Source organism: Schistocerca americana, chromosome 2, assembly GCF_021461395.2.
Source record: "Schistocerca americana isolate TAMUIC-IGC-003095 chromosome 2, iqSchAmer2.1, whole genome shotgun sequence".
Taxonomy (NCBI): Eukaryota; Metazoa; Arthropoda; class Insecta; order Orthoptera; family Acrididae; genus Schistocerca; species Schistocerca americana.
In genome coordinates this window covers 713,953,566-713,970,117 of record NC_060120.1, presented here as the reverse complement: position 1 = coordinate 713,970,117, position 16,552 = coordinate 713,953,566, and the positions used below count along the sequence as shown (strand labels likewise).

The 16,552-nt window shown below is 42.7% G+C and overlaps 1 protein-coding gene across 6 annotated transcripts in view; it reads left to right on the top strand.

The window, feature by feature from the left end:
- The first annotated feature begins 1,981 nt into the window (after positions 1-1,981).
- The window catches only part of LOC124593758 (GMP synthase [glutamine-hydrolyzing]), a 179,963-nt gene continuing 165,392 nt past the window's right edge, over positions 1,982-16,552 (top strand). Inside the window, exons 1-2 of one of the 6 annotated variants that reach the window (XM_047132102.1) lie at positions 1,992-2,093; positions 2,179-2,223. The gene's annotated coding sequence lies outside the window, so the exon portion shown is untranslated. Of the gene's footprint in view, positions 2,094-2,178; positions 2,224-16,552 lie in introns of those variants that run through there. The other 5 variants (XM_047132103.1, XM_047132104.1, XM_047132108.1 and 2 more) reach the window with 5 other exon arrangements.

Here is a 16,552-nt window from a genome sequence, read left to right as displayed (position 1 = left end):
GCATCATTATTAACTCAGTAAAAGAAATTCCAATTGAAAATAATACAAATACGGTCTTTGGAAAAGTCATTAATTGGTTTGCTACAGATTTGAAAAAACACAGGACATCCAATTTTCTGCTGAAAAAAGTACAATTCCTTCAATAAATATAACACATAAACAGAAGTCAGTAGACAGGGTAGAGCATACTAAGTTTTAGGGTGTACACATAGATGAGAATCTTAATTGGAAAATTCATCTTTTGGATCTTCTAAAGCGACTAGGTTCAGCAACTTTTGCAATCAAAATAATTGTCAATTTAGAGGATATTGAAATTAGTAAGCTAACATACTTCGCATGCTTTCACTTTCTGATGTCATACGGAATAATATTTTGGGGTAACTCAACACTTAGACAAAAAGTATTCTCTGATCAAAAGAAAGTGGTTAGAATAATGTGTGGGGTTCATAGTCACACATCTTGTAGGCATCTTTTTAAAAGATTGGGAATTCTTAGAACAGCGTCACAGTACATTTATTCACTAATGAAATTTGTTCTGAACAACATGAACCAATTCAAAAACAACAGTGACATTCATGATTATAATACCGGAAAAAAGAAAGACTTACACTATCCTTTACTTCTTTGGCACAGAAAGGGGTAAAATATGCTGCTATAAAAATTTTCGACAAATTACCAGATGAAATAAAATGTCTGACAGACAGCAGTAATAGTTTCAAAAATAAATTGAAATCATATCACCTTGACAACTGCTTCTATACTATAGATGAATTCTTGACCAGGAAAAAATAAATCTATAAATATAGTATATGCATTTTGTGCCATTTAAGGGAATAGGGTAAATAATAGAAATATTAATCTTTAAATTAAAAAATCTATTTTCATATGTGCATTTCTTGTACACTTGACACGTTCCACCTCGTAACGGCTACCATACTGTGTGATTGATCAATGGAACACGCAACCGACTAACTAACTAAATTGGATCAAAGATACTTGCACACATATAACAGAAACAAATATGAACTTGTAACATTATTTACAATCCTTTAACAGTGTCAACTCCCTGATTATTTCCTTGAAAATCAACAGAAGAAACTGTGTAGAGGAGTGTACCTAAAATCGCTGGCGCATCAACTTTTTCTGGAGAGCTACACAGAATATGAAGATGTTTGGAATCCCCTCCAGCTACCGAAGTCGACTGAAACGATTTATCCCCAGAGGAGACAGAGAGAAAATACCACATCTCCGCATCCCAAAAGACGTAGATGCACCGCCTACACTACAAAAGTGGGTCGCAGAAGGATGTCAAACTATGAACGTAGAAACTGACACAGCACAATCTGCTTATCCCATGCACATATGGCCAGCCAGCTTTGCTTCTCTGTGCACCACTGAGTTTCTTCTCACACTTCTGAGTGAGTGTGAAAGACACCAGCCCCAAATTTGTGTCTTAAAATTGGATTGCTTAGGTAATTTTAGTGTTACAAAAATTTATATACTGAAAACTGGAGCTTTGCGGTAATAATTTCAAAATTTCCGTTCTTTATGTATCTTTTCAGTTTAACTAAAGTTTTTAAGCTTCCGTTTTCATCTGTTCTTTTTCTACACTTTCCCATGAAAACTGCTTATTACGCATAGGACACTAAAGTTGAAAATATGAGATAATAGGTGATTTGAAAGTCTGTATCTGGCAAGTTCATTGTCCCGAACGTAGGAGTCCCAGATTTCCGCCTGACGGAGGATTAAACAGGTACAGACATAGTGCTCTGTTTCTTAATTGTTGCATGGTCTGATATAACCGTTTTGTATAAGCAGTACCTCAGTAATACCTTCTAATAAAAAATTATAATCTACTATGTCAAATGATATGAAATTTGTTGCATTTCAGATTTTCAATTTATTGCACGTACAGTCAAATAACGCTAACTGATTTAAATTAATTTCTTCAAATGCTGGTGATGGTACTTTCGTCAATATAATCTCTGATAGCGAGAGTTGTGTCTGTGGTTGTATGTGGTCGATGGTCGATGTCATAGAGCCGTATTTGAGTGTTGTATTTGATAATCTGTTGTAAAATCTCGCTGTATTTGGTGAGTAATGTAGTAGTTTTTTGTGATAAATGAGTGCAGCCGTTTTTGTTGTTATTGTTATTTTGTTCTCATGGGATCATTGCAGTTGCGGCGCCGTCCGTTGCGTGAAACGTGGCGATTTGAATTTCAGGTTTGCATGAAAAATATATACACTTCGTCTGTCTCGAGTATTTATCATCCTCTGCAATGTTTATTATTGATTGTGAATGTTTCTTTGGCTCCAGCCGTTTCTGTTACTGAAATGTGTCTCCTGAAAAATATAAGTGATGCTCAGCAAGGCACCCGGTATTTTAGTTTTATTTCATATTCTAGATTTGATAGAATTGTTGATGGGGCATGTTTAATTATATACGGAATGACGTATGGCGTGTTTCGAAATGCGAAATACAGCACCAAAAAAACTGTCATGAATCGGTCAAGTCGCAGTGTTACGTAATGAACTAGGGATTTTTTGTTTTTATTACATTATCTAACCACACGTGGCTTACGTCCCGCACTTTAGAAAGGATTGTCTTTTCTACTGCGGGCGTTTTGTTTCTGTGGGGAGGTCCTTTTTGAAACAGAGACGTGTGTGATTGGTATCCAACACTTGTTTCTCTGTATGAAGTGGTGCCATGTAATTTTTCCATGTTTTGTATTATTTTATGAGTGCTGTTTGTTCATATACCGATTATGGCCATGAAAATCACCATTAAGTATTACATGCGAAACGGAACCATCACTACCGCAGTGTTATAATTTGGTTTCACCTTATTTTGTTTACATTGCCTATAGCAGCACTCGTTGAACTCATAACTTGAGCATTCCTGACAAACTTTAACCACCTATTGTAGTATGTATAGGTCCGATTTTGGTTTTGTTACAGCTTTTACTCTGTTAGCAATGATACTAATGGTATACACTCCACTGTAGAAAGAGGGATATAGGAGGAAATATCGTATGTTGTAATGAAATCTGTTTATAGTATTTTCTTTGTATGATTATCATTTTAAACTTTCTTTTATGCTACCCACTGCACTTACTCGCAGATACATTTTTCAAAAACGCTTGCTATTGTTGTAGTCTTTTAGTACAGGAGATTTGTAAATCATGACGAAACTGTGGTTATGATACACTGTGAAATTTGAATGTAGTCAAAATTCGTGCAGTTCTTACTCTACCCACAGAAGAAAATTGCTGTATGGGAAACAAAATCCAAATATCCGTCACTAATACTAGAGGCACATAAATGGCAATAAAATTTAGTCATAGTTTTTTAGCTTTTTAATCCCTTTACTATGCTGTGGGGGAAGTGTGTACATGTTATGTTGTCTAGCTGATTAGCATTTTAATTTTCATTGCAGCAATTTTTAAAAAATCTGAATGTCCTGGATATTGAAGAATGTTTTTGTTAGCAGTTATCAAAAAGTACAATACCTTAAATTGTGGTGAGAATGTGCACTTTTATGATATAATGGCCTGGGTATTTCTTTCAACTTACAATAAATTGTAAGTGCAAAACAGAATTTACAAATAGAAACAATTATTTAGTTAACTTAGTTTTGCTACTGAAGAATGGGATACTACCTGTCGGCTTTGACCAATGACATTAGAATTTGGCAGAGATGATTTATTACACAGCAAAGACGAGTGCTCATAAAAAAAAAAGTAATGCAGGAGAGAAAACAGATGGTAGACAAATGTCACATCCATTAATATTTCAAACAATGTTAAGGATAGCACTTCTGTAAAAAATAAAAAAAAGTAATGTTAGCATGGAATACCTCTGTGTGTGTGTGTTTTGTATCTCTAACTTCAGTCAATCCATATAGGTTAACTGCAGTATGGGATACAAATTTAATGTATGTTGATTTCTTCATTTTTGTTAGCATTAGTATCCTATTCTTCAGTTGACCTATATACGTATACGGGATACAAATTTTACAGAAGTTGCTTCTTTCGCTTCCGCTGCTACTAGCATTATATTCTTACGTTGATAGTATTACTAGTGAAGGTGGAAAGATCTACGTATAATATTTGTCTTCGATACTAATAATAACAACTGAGAATTATCACAGTCTTACTGGCGATGACAAAAAAATGGACATCAGTAAAATTTGTATCCCATTCATCAGTTGAGCTATGTAGGTCAACTGAAGAGCAGGTTACTAGTACTAGCGAATGGAAAATGACGACTTTTATAACATCTGTATCACGTACTTCAGTTGACCTGTATAGGTCACCTGAAGAATAGGATACTATTACTAGTAACTCGAAAAATGGCAACATACGTAATATTTGTTTCCTGTTCTTCAGTTGACCTATCAGTTAGCCCCCTCTGCATTACAACCTGAAGTTAACTAGCAAATTTTGGAGGATGCATTTGCAGAACACAGTTAAGGAAACACTTAAACAGGCAGTATGTATTGGGTACACTATGCCTCCATGAATATTCATCTAAACTGCTCTGTAGTGTCGAAATGCATCGTTTCCCCCTCCCTACAACAGATTTTGTGGCTGACCAGTAACCTGTACTATTTGCACAAGTCCCAGTTAATGAAGATCTGAATTCAATATTGTGAGTGACGGCAAGATGGTGGAAACCCCTATTCTCCAAATCCCTATATGAAGCAAACCCTGTGCAACATGATCTTCAATTAATTTCACCAACAGGTTCTTCATTCAATTAGGAACTACTTTAAAAACTATATCATCACATTATGGACCTGAAATTACGGTCCCCCAAACCATCTCACCGCAGGTAGCCTCCCTGTTGTATTTGCTTTTGTCAAAATAAGACTCATCGATTTCGACTGTAAACCCCCCCTCCCCACACCAAACACCACCTGTACTTTGTATATTCGCCACAAACTTCTGTTAAAAATGAATACCAGTCTAAAACAGTGCGCTCACTCACATGACGTTCTTGCACACACAACCACACAGGATACCTCAGACAACAACAGTATTTAATTTTTATTATATCCCTCATGACCAGCTTTGATTTCTCAAACCATGTTCCTCGTCTAATTGAATGCCACAGTCGATCCTTTGCTGCACCTCCATATGAATAAATCGTGAGTACAACCACCACACACATTTACAGGCGCGTATGCTCGCCGCACTCACGACATTGAATATAATCAACAAGACGACCAGGCATTTGCAAAAATTGAATGGTTGCCATCATGTCTTAAGCTCAAAGCCTGCTTTAAGTCATCCTTATTCATGGGAATAGATAAATCCATACCTACAAACGAAAATCAAAAACTAAAAATTCTTCTAAATGAAAAGCTATTCTCCCAATTTTTACAAACTCACTAAGAATGAAATTAAGAACCGAATGAATTGGAAAGAACCAGTTATGTAAGTCAATGCAAACGAAAAAAATCCTTCGCAACGTCTAGTGCCGTCTTTTAGAAACACGTTCATATATTTCATTTTACAATGATAGCGCTTATCCACAGCAGACAATTGATTTATAATCTATGGCTCTAAAGTAAAGACATTAACAATGAGTAACCTATGATGCCATTGGTCATAACCGACGGGTTGTATCCCATTCTTCATTTGACTCAAATCACCAACTAGCATGTGGACTGCTGCGAGAGGGGCAGAGGTGAAGGCAAAACAAGCTACACTGCTGGAATCAACATTGCATGTCCAGTGCCTGTTGCAGCTCAGGATGTGCTGTATTGGTTGGTAGTTGAGACTGCCAACAAGTAGAAGCATTCCATACCAGCCCGAAGTCACATGACTCACGGATTTCTTGGCTCCCAGGAAGGTCCAAGTCAAGTTGTGATATATTATGCAATGTTTGGGCTAGATTGTGGTAGTGGACTCCTCCTGAGAAGTTGTTTGGTGACACTGATCTGTAGTGTAGCCCAAGTTCTTGGTTTGCGTGGCAGATGATAATTTGGTTGAGTTGGTGAAGCCAGCTAATCAGAGTGAAATAAGTGTGCTGACAGTGTGTGCTGTAATGTGGCGTAATGGTTACATCCACGCCATATTCAGCACACTTTTTCGCATCAAAACTAAAACTGCAAGGTAAATCCAGAAATCATATGTTTTAGATAATGGGCAAGTGTTCAGTGAGTATTTGATGTGTATTGTGTTCCTGTATCGTACATAAACTACAGTACAAAACTGCAATGGGTTTCTAACTTCTAAACTTTCCCTGTGTTGTGTCAGATAGTCTCATCTAGGGGCCAAATTTGTATTAAAGTTTCAAATATTTCATTTCGTGGGTTTTGCTGTCTTAGTGTCATAACTAGCTTCATCATACACAAAGGATGCCGCAAAACTGCAGCACAAACTACTGACTGAAACGTGTTCTGTTGGATATTTGCACATGAATGTACGATGGATTCTCGAAGTTCATCCAATGTGCGTGGCTTTTGTCGATAAACGACGTCCTTTAGTGTTCCCCACAGGTAAAAGTCTAGAGGACTTAGGTCTGGGGAATGTGGTGGATACTCCACAGCACCTCTACGGCCTGTACGTCTTCCTGATAGACTTTACGCCCCAACACAATTTTGGTAATGGGCTGGAGCACCATCTTGTTGAAAGTAAACTCTTCTGTCTGCATGCAAGTCTCGGATGGCAGGTAAAATGTATGTCTGAAGCTTCTGAAGGTACACCTCACTGGTAACTGTGCCGTCAAAAAGAATGGCCCAATCAAGCCCCGGTAAGACAACCCTCACCACACATTTATTCCTGGCAAATTCACGGCTTTGTCTACATGGGCTTTCGGATTTTCGGTGGTCCAGTAGATGCAATTGTGGCGATTTACTGTACCATTGAGTTTGAACTGTGCCTCATCAGACCACACAATCATCTCTGCAAACTCTTCATCATTGCGCATCATGTTAGTAAACCACTCGCAGTACTCCATTCTACGATCTGGGTCGTCCTCGTTCATTGCGTGTAGCAGTCATGAGATGTAACACTTCCACTTTGTTGTCTTCAAAATTCGCCGAACACCTGAGCGACTCACTCCAGTTTCACTGGCACACTGTCTCTCAGACTTCTGTAGTGAGCGAGTGAATTGTTGTAACACATGGCGGGAGTTAGCTGGACTTGTTACTGTTACAGGTCATCCAGATCATTGTTTGTGTACATCTTTAACACAGCCTTCGCCTTCAAATTTGTCTTGAATGCGACGAATCGTTAAACATGTCGATGGCTCTGTTTGATACTCATTTCGCCATTGCCGTTCAACCCCATTAATGTTTTTGTACTTAAAATAGCACTTCAAAACTGACTTCCTTTCATCGAATGTAAGTCTTGTGCAGGCCATGTTTACTCGAGTAACTAGGTGCAACTAAGAACAAAACACTGACTATCTGGCGACTGTCATCTGACAAAACAAAACAACACAATAAAACGCTTGTGTGGCGATTGCCGGAACTACAAACTATTACGCTACCAAAGATGAGCCAACCCCGTCAATTAGTTTGCCAGTTATGGACTTTTAAACAGTTGATACATTTTTTTGGACCCCTCTGTGTAGTCAACGGAATGTTGAAATGTGAGAAGAAAAAAAAATTAGTGTTTACTTGACTGAATTGAAGTTTGCAATTGGCCACCCATGCGTATATGTTGGCGGTGCCTATGCTCGTATGATTAAGAGTGAAGGTGTTGTTACTTTTTGACAATAAAAACTTATCTCTTTTCTTCATTCATCTACCTACCCTTTATGCTACAGACAAATTATTCTGCAGGGACCAGGAAGCTAACTGTTTTTAGTTTGTGCCAAAGGCTAAAACTTACAGTATATTATATCTGTATGTGGTGCAATAAAGGCATCTTGCATAATAAAACTGACAGCCCGTGGTGGTTTTCAAAATGGTTGCAGCATTTAGAAGTACTCTGTGGCATTGGCCCCTTACCTAGCTTTAACTCTCTGTGAATCTCTCACACGGTGCAATGTCCCAAGCGACTGGAAAAAAGCTTATGCGGCTCATGTATGGAAGAAAGGTAAAAGAACACAAAATTACATATCACTATCCTTAACATCTGTTTGCTGCAGAATTCTGGAACATATTCTGAGTTTGTGTCTGAATATAACAAGGGTTTTTTGAGTCACAAAAGCTTCTGGCTACAGCATGGATTTAGAAAGCATAGCTTGTACGAAACTCAGCTTCTCCTTTTCTTACATGATATCCTTCAAACCATGGATGTAGGGCAATGGGCAGATTCCATATTCCTAGATATCTGGAAAAGTGTTTTACACAGTGCCCCATTGCAGACTGTTAACGGAGGTCCAAGCATAGAGAGTATGTTCCCAGATATGACAGTGGTTTAACAACTTCTTAAGTAATAGAATCCAGTGCACTGTTATTTATGGTGATTGTTTGTCAGAGACAAGAATATTGTCGGGAGTGCCCCAAGGAAGTGTGATAGGAGTGCTCGTATTTTGTATACATAGATGATTTGATGGACAAGATGAAAAGCAATCTGTTGGTATTTATTGATGACGTGTACAGTAAGGTGATGTTGTGGAGTGATTGTAGGAGGATGCAAGATTACTTGGTCAAAATTTATAATTTATGTGATGGATAGCTGCTTACTCTAATATAGAAGAGTGTAAGTTAATCCAGGTGAGGAGGAAATAGAATCTCATGATGTTCGAATACAGCATTAGTAGTGTGCTGCTTGATACAGTCATGTTGATTAAATGTCTAAATGTAATATTGCAGATCCATGTGAAGTGGGAACAAGAACAGAAGGATAGATAGTAGGGAAGACAAATGGTAGACTTTGGTTTATTGAGAATTTTACGGAAATGTAGCTCATCTAGAAATGGCACTATTATTGTAACCTTTTTCTTGGGTACTGCTCAAGTGTTTGGGATCCCCACCAGGTCTGATCAAAGGGTGACATCAAAGCAATTTGATACTTTGTTAGTGGTAGATTCAATCAACATGTGAGTATTAGAGATGCTTTGTGAAGTTGTGTGGGACCACCTGGAGAGAAGAGTTCATTCTTTTCGTGAAACACTATTGAGTATTTGAAGGTGACTGCAGAACAATTTCACTGCCGCCAGTGTACATTTCACTAAAGGATGTCAGAGGTAAGAGAAATTAGAGCTTGTACAGAGGCATGTCAGCAGTTGTTTTTTCCCTTGCTCTTTTTGCAGGTGGGAGAGGAAAGGAAGTGACTATTAGTAGTACAAGGTACCCTCCACCATGTATCGCATGGCATGGCTTTTGGAGTGCTGATGCAGGTGTAGTTACTTTCATGTACAGAGCTGTGCCATGTCTTACTGTGGCAAACCACCCAATTGGCCGTGCGTATTTAGTACACACATGCTCACTGACAATATTTGTTTCTAATGAACACTTGTTATACTGGATAACATAATGAATTCCATCAGTGAAAAATTCAAGCCAGTTGCAGGTTTGTGAAGCTGTCGTGTACTCTCTATCAGTCACGATTCTCACAATTTTAAAAACCTTCCAGAAATATGCTAGTATGGAAACTACCTGTTCACCTAAATACATTACATGCACCTTAATGTGAAAAGCTTTGGAGCTTCAATTAGAAAGATTTTCTGTTTAAGGTATGCCACCATATTACTATCAAGAAGCTGTTGTGCAACGTATAGACATTAATGATATTAGTCCCAACATGTGAGTGACCGAGCTATTTTCCAATGAATTGAGACCGTTTTCAGAGAGGTGAGAATTTCGAGGTCTGTTGCTTTATTAATCTTTTGCAATCTCAGTGGCTTTTCAGCCATGAGAATACATCATTATATACCAAGTCTTTGAAAGTTTATATAAAAATAAAGAGAAACCTCGCCAATAAAACGGACCCCACAGTTCAGTGAAATATCAGTAGGTTCTGTATTTATGCAGAGATATTTTTAATACATTTGTGAACATGTGCCAAGGGGCAACGGCTGCACAAAATTGGGATAATTTTAAGGTGTAATGGAAAAGTGGGAAAGCTGCATTTGTAAATAATTTTGGGTTGGTACATAAGTTTATGGCATTTTTCCATAATGTAAATATGTAAAACTGCAACCAGTCACTACTTTAAATAGTTATTTATTATTCCAAGAATCAGTTTACGAGCCTTTTCAGGTTCATCTTCAGATGGTTTACCAGAAGTTATGTACCTACACTCCTGGAAATTGAAATAAGAACACCGTGAATTCATTGTCCCAGGAAGGGGAAACTTTATTGACACATTCCTGGGGTCAGATACATCACATGATCACACTGACAGAACCACAGGCACATAGACACAGGCAACAGAGCATGCACAATGTCGGCACTAGTACAGTGTATATCCACCTTTCGCAGCAATGCAGGCTGCTATTCTCCCATGGAGACGATCGTAGAGATGCTGGATGTAGTCCTGTGGAACGGCTTGCCATGCCATTTCCACCTGGCGCCTCAGTTGGACCAACGTTCGTGCTGGACGTGCAGACCGCGTGAGACGACGCTACATCCAGTCCCAAACATGCTCAATGGGGGACAGATCTGGAGATCTTGCTGGCCAGGGTAGTTGACTTACACCTTCTAGAGCACGTTGGGTGGCACGGGATACATGCGGACGTGCATTGTCCTGTTGGAACAGCAAGTTCCCTTGCCGGTCTAGGAATGGTCGAACGATGGGTTCGATGACGGTTTGGATGTACCGTGCACTGTTCAGTGTCCCCTCGACGATCACCAGTGGTGTACGGCCAGCGTAGGAGATCGCTCCCCACACCATGATGCCGGGTGTTGGCCCTGTGTGCCTCGGTCGTATGCAGTCCTGATTGTGGCGCTCACCTGCACGACGCCAAACACGCATACGACCATCATTGGCACCAAGGCAGAAGCGACTCTCATCGCTGAAGACGACACGTCTCCATTCGTCCCTCCATTCACGCCTGTCGCGACACCACTGGAGGTGGGCTGCACGATGTTGGGGCGTGAGCGGAAGACGGCCTAACGGTGTGCGAGACCGTAGCCCAGCTTCATGGAGACGGTTGCGAATGGTCCTCGCCGATACCCCAGGAGCAACAGTGTCCCTAATTTGCTGGGAAGTGGCGGTGCGGTCCCCTACGGCACTGCGTAGGATCCTACGGTCTTGGCGTGCATCCGTGCGTCGCTGCGGTCCGGTCCCAGGTCGACAGGCACGTGCACCTTCCGCCGACCACTGGCGACAACATCGATGTACTGTGGAGACCTCACGCCCCACGTGTTGAGCAATTCGGCGGTACGTCCACCCGGCCTCCCGCATGCCCACTATACGCCCTCGCTCAAAGTCCGTCAACTGCACATACGGTTCACGTCCACGCTGTCGCGGCATGCTACCAGTGTTAAAGACTGCGATGGAGCTCCGTATGCCACGGCAAACTGGCTGACACTGACGGCGGCGGTGCACAAATGCTGCGCAGCTAGCGCCATTCGACGGCCAACACCGCGGTTCCTGGTGTTGTCGCTGTGCCGTGCGTGTGATCATTGCTTGTACAGCCCTCTCGCAGTGTCTGGAGCAAGTATGGTGGGTCTGACACACCGGTGTCAATGTGTTCTTTTTTCCATTTCCAGGAGTGTATTTCTAGAATAATGCTGGGTGCGTGCTCTGCTTTATATGTTAATATACGAATTGAAATAAGACATCAGATCATTTGAAGTTTGTTCTTGCAGTAATTCATTTATTTATTTTATTGTGCACTCTCATGTTAACACCAGTCTGATTAAAGTACTTGCCCATATATCGACTTTAATACATGCAAACAAAGGAACTGAGCAAAGTACGCCTATGTCATACTTTTCTGTCAAGATCTTTGTAGCAAGCAGCAATTGTATAGTACATGCCGGATGCTGGCAGAGTTTCACTACCACAGTGCAAATGCATACGGATTGTGTAAAAGTGTGTGAAGTGATGTACCATCTTGCCATCAGAACGGAAGAAGGCAGATGGACACTAACAGAAAAAGGAGCCCATGCTGTTGCAGTAAGTGAAGAACTAAAATATTGCATCCATATTGACAGATAAACAGTACTCGTGGCAATACATTGAAGCATGCTCCATCTTCTTGTCACAGAGCCAGCACCCAGTGTTAACACTAGAAACAGATGTGTAACTTCCAGAAAACCATCTGGAGATGAATGTGAAAAGGTTCAGAAACTGGTTCATGGAATAATAACTAACTATTCAAAAAAGTGACTGGTTGCAGTTTTATGTATTTACATTCAATTAACAGTCAAGAGTTCTAAAACATCCCTAATGGATAAACTTAATTTTTCCATAAGTTTAACAAATACAACTAAGGCACATAACAGAGGCTTTAGCTATCAGTAATGTATTCTCCTTCACTATTTACAGCAGTCTGCCAACACTGGGGTAACTTTCCAATTCCGCAACTGTAGAAATCATTTGATTTTGAGACAGAGAAGTTGTTGAGCCATGTGTTTTGCGTGTCTTCATCCGGAAAGGAAGTTCCTTGAATGTTGGTCGATAGAGAGTGGAAAAGGTGGAAATCTGAGGGCACAAGACCAGGTGAATAAGGTGGGTGTGGAATGACTTGTATAGTGTTTTTTTTTTTCCAATCTAGCAGCATGCTAGGGGTCATTATCATGGAGAATCATTGCTTTACATAGTCTTCCTGGTTGTTGATGTTGGATTGTGTCTGCAAGACATGCCGGTTGTTGTAAATGTTAGCTGTGATGGCTATCCCTCAGGGAAGCAATTCATAGTACTCCATAACCCCCTGTGGGTCTGGGGGTTAGAATAGGCCCGCGGTATTCCTGCCTGTCATAAGAGGCAACTAAAAGGAGTCTCACACGTTTCAGCCTGTATGTTGTGGTCCCCTATAGGGTTTGACCTCCATAGTTCCAAATTTTTCCAAAGAGGGAGCCAATTGGGGAAGGGCGCCTTACATGGTGCATCGTGCCCATAGTGCATTGAGATCTTTAGCCCGCTTTCTCGTCATTGTATTGCAGTCCCGCTCCCTCTCCCTCTCGTGGGCGAGGATACGTTCCTTGGTGCAGTTTCCACCATCCACTATGCTGTGTCGCTTTTTCCGCCGACGACGATCATGGACTTCTTTGCACCTGATATCCAGCACGGTAGCCAGCCCATTGTGGTTGGGTCGCCATGTACCCTGTTGGTTGTAGCCCACTGGCAACACAGGGATCACTCTGCTAACGCCTGCTCCATTAACTCCCCGCGCATGCCAAGGAGTAGATGCCTATCTCCCTGGGGCGTTGGGACTCCTGGCAATGGCCATCCTGCCAGGTGGCCCTTGCTGCGACTGGGTGGCGCCCGTGGGTAGGGCCTCTGGTCTGAGTGGGTGCCATCAGGGTGGATGACACGCAATGAAGCATGGCACATCTTCTCTTGGTGGTGGCCAGCCGCCAGCAGTCTCTAAGCATTCCAGGGCTCAATTTAATGCAAACTTATATGACCCCAAATCGTTTCCCTCTCTGGCCACACTATGGGAGGAATGAAAGGCTAAGAATGGCAGCGAAGCTTATTTGCCCACTACCTAGTACGTACAAGAGCTGATGGGCAATCATTTGTGTCCATGAAGCCTCAGTTCTTGGTAGAGAATTTAGAGGACAAGTTTGGGGAGTCGGAGAGCTTGTCCAAAATGCACTTTGGGTCAGTTTTGATAAAAACAGCATCCTCTGCCCAGTCACGGGCACTACTCGCTTGTGACAAGTTGGGGGATGTTTCAGTTACCATGACACCCCATAAGAGTTTAAATATAATCCAGGGTAGTATATTCCACAGGGACCTTATTTTGCAGTCTGATGATGAGGTGCGCACCAATTTAGAGCGACGAGGTGTCCATTTCTTCTGGAGTGTTCATCAGGGTTCGAGGGATAATCAGGTTGCCACTGGTGCCTTCATCTTGGCCTTTGAGGGTGATACATTGCCTGAGAAGGTCAAGGTGATGGTCTACCACTGTGACGGCAAGCCCTATATCCCTCCCCTGATGCGGTGCTTTAAGTGTTGGAAGTTCAGCCATATGTCTTCCCGCTGTAGTTCCAGTGTCACATGTCGAGATTACAGACACCCATCACATACCAATACTCCATTTGCCCCACCTCCCATCTGCGTCAACGGCGGAGAGCATCATTCACCTTGTTCGCCAGACTGCAGGATTTTACAGAAAGAGCGGAAAATCATGGAATATAAGACCCTGGACTGACTGACTTACACTGAGACTAAGAGGAAATATGAACAACTCCGTCCTGTGCGAATGACTTCCTCTTACGCCGCCGCTACGAGAACAGTGATAGTCCCATCAGTTCAGTGAATTCCATTCGGCTCCGCGAGCCGTAAGACTACACCTGCCACCTTGACTGTGGGGAGGCACTACCCTACCTGTTGCTCCTGTGCCACCTACTTCGGGAGCAACACCCCCCAACCATTGGGGACATTCGTCCCCACTTCTAAGCCAGAGAAGCGTCCAACTTCTCCTCTTCTCGGTAAGGGTTTCTTGGGTCCCTCCCTTACCAGGTTTACACCAGTGGGAAGGATGATGCCCACCAGTGGCGTATGTGCCCACAAGCAGCTCGTCGTAGGGCTTTGCGATCCTCCTCAGCCCCAGAGACTGAGTCAATGAGGCCCTCTCAGTCAGTGAAACCCAGGGGCAGCGAGAAAAATCCAAGAAGAAGATCTCTAAGACCAAGGAACTTGCGGTGGTGCCCACCCCACTGCAACCTACAAGCTCTGCATCTGAGGATGGGATGGAGATTCTGGCCTCTGCTGAGGACCTAGATCTCGCCGGACCTTCAGACACCATGGAAGTTGATCGCACAGGCACTCAGTCGGTGACAGCAGGTGATCCAGCAGCATAATCTGCCTCCTCGGTCCCTTCACGGCATTTTTGGCTGCGGACAATGTCATCCTCCAGTTGAACTGCAGTGGTTTTTTCCACCACCTTGCTGAGCTCTGTCAACTTCTCAGCCTTCACTCTTCCTTCTGCATTGCTCTCCAGGAAATTTGGTTTCCGACGATGCGAACCCCCTGCTCTCCCTGACTATCAGGGTTTTTATAAGAATCGGGGATCTTATGAGAGGGTATCTGGTGGAGTCTGGGCCTATGTCCTTAACTCTCTTTACATCAAGTGTGTCCCTCTTCAAACACCTTTAGAGGCTATCACTGTTCAGGTGTGGATGACTCAGGCTGTTACTGTCTGCAGTCTCTATCTTCCACTCGATGGTGATGTCCCGCAGCAAGTATTGGTTGCACTGATAGCCCAATTGCCGCCACCTTTTCTGTTACTGGCCGTCTTTAACACCCATAACCCTTTGTGGGGTGGATTGGTGGAAACAGGCCGAGGCATTGTCGTTGACCAAGTGTTGGCACATCTCGACCTTTTTCTCTTAAATAATGGTGCCTCCACACATTGCAGTGTGGCGCATGGCACGTACTCAGACATCGACCTTTCGGTCTGCAGCCCCTGGCCTTCTACCATTTGTCCAATGGAATGTGCATGATGACTTGTGCGGTAGTGACCACTTTCCGATCTTTTTGTCACTGTCCCAGTGTCGCTCACCTGGGGACCTCCACAGATGGGCTTTGAATAAGGCTTACTGGGACTCGTTCGCCTCTTTTGCCACTCTTGAACCTCCTTCTCATAGCACCATTGATGTGATGGTTCACACGATCACCACTGGCATCGTTTCTGCTGCGGAATCAGCAATTACCTGTTCTTCTGGGTCCCGTCGGCCTTGGTGGTCACCGGAGATCTCTGAGGCGATTAGAGATTGCGGGTGGTCCCTCCAGCATCATAAGTGGCACCCATCATTGGAACACCTCATTACCTTTAAATAGCTCTGTGCCTGAGCCAGACACCTTATTCGCCGACGGAAGCAGGAGTGCTGGGAACAGCATGTCTCCACCATTGGCATCCGTACCTCTCCATCGCAGATTTGGTGCACGATTAGGCGACTCTATGGGTATTAGACACCCGTCAGCATACCTAGGCTTTCCCTGAATGGAGCAGTCTGTACGAAATCAGATATGATTGCAGAACTTTTAGCAGAGCATTATGCTCAGCGTTCCGCTTCTACGAATTACCCACTGGCCTTCCGCTCCCTGCAAGAGCAGTTGGAAAGTCGGAGCCTTTCACTCCATACGCACCATCCCGAATCGTACAATGCTCCATTCAGTGAGTGGGAATTCCACAGTGCCCTAGCCGCTTGCCCTGATACGTCTCCCGGGCCAGATCGCATCCACTATCAGATGCTCAAACACCTCTCCAGCGACACCTCCTCGACCTTTTCAACCGTATCTGGATGGAATGAGTTCCCCTCTCAGTGGTGAGAAAGCATTATCACCCCAGTATTGCAGCTAGGCAAGAACCCCCTGGAGCTGGACAGCTACCGCCCCATTAGCCTCACCAACGTTATGTGCAAGTTGCTCATACGCATGGTGAGCTGGAGGTTGAGTTGGCTACTTGAATCTCAGGGCCTTTTGGCTCTGTCCCAGGGTAGGTTCCGTAAGGGCCGCTCTGCCACCGATTA